Below are 1,145 nucleotides of genomic sequence, written 5' to 3' on the forward strand. Positions count from 1 at the left end.
TCATCTTGGACACTGCTCTCACCGACGCAGTCCGCTCCTGTCGCTCTGTTTTTGTGGCATCGATCGACGTCTCTAAAGCGTTCGATTCGGTGGACCATGCTGCCCTCCGCCCCGTGCTGAGGGCTCATGGCCTGCCGGATTGCTTTATTGAGTACGTCGAAAGGTGTTACGAGGGTAGCACGACAGTGATAGCGGGCGGCGCCGACGTGGGCGTGCCCCTGCAGCCGGCTAGGGGTGTGCGTCAGGGTGACCCCCTCTCCCCCCTCCTTTTCAATTTTGCGGTGGACTATGTTTTGAGTCAACTTCCCTCCCACATCGGAGCTCGGATCCTTGGTCGCAGAGTTAACGCTGCGGCCTTCGCAGATGACGTCCTGCTTTTTGCATCGACCGCGAGGGGATTGCAGTCCCTCATCGACGCAGCCGTCGCAGCCCTCGCCCATCTGGGGCTGCAGATCAACGCCCGGAAGTGTTTCACCCTCGCCTTAGTCGCGTCTGGGCGCGACAAGAAGGTGAAGGTCGACGCCGACGTTACCTTCAAAGCGGGCAACGCCACCGTGCCCGCCCTACGTGTGGGTGAAACCTTCCGGTACCTGGGACTGCAATTCTCCACCGCGGGTCGCTGCGTTTTCAACCCACGACGCCACCTGGTGGAGCAGCTGGACGTCATCTCCCGAGCTCCGCTCAAGCCGCAACAGCGCCTCCACGCCCTCACCACCGTACTTCTGCCTGGCCTGTACCATGGGCTGGCCCTCAGCCGCACCCGAGTGGGTGCGTTGAAAGCGGCAGATGTGACCATCCGTGCCGCCGTCAGGAGATGGTTCCGCCTTCCGGCGGACACTCCCCTGGGCTACTTCCACGCTCCTGTAGCCCAGGGAGGCCTCGGCATCCCATCATGCCGATGGATGGGGCCAACACTTCGCCGGTCCCGTCTCCTGGCGCTGAAGAGGATTGGGCCAGCCGCCGACGGTGCAGGCCGGGACGAGGTGCAGCGTGAGATTGAGGCGCTGGAGCGGCATCTTATGTGGGAGGGCCACCTCCTCAAATCGTCGACACAGGTTGGAGAGATGTGGGCCGCGCGCCTGCATGTTGCCTTTGACGGTGCGGCGCTGTCATCTTCCGCCGCCGTCAAGGGGCAACACCAGTGG

The sequence above is a fragment of the Schistocerca piceifrons genome, unplaced genomic scaffold (assembly GCF_021461385.2).
Source record: "Schistocerca piceifrons isolate TAMUIC-IGC-003096 unplaced genomic scaffold, iqSchPice1.1 HiC_scaffold_1419, whole genome shotgun sequence".
In the NCBI taxonomy this organism is placed as follows: Eukaryota; Metazoa; Arthropoda; class Insecta; order Orthoptera; family Acrididae; genus Schistocerca; species Schistocerca piceifrons.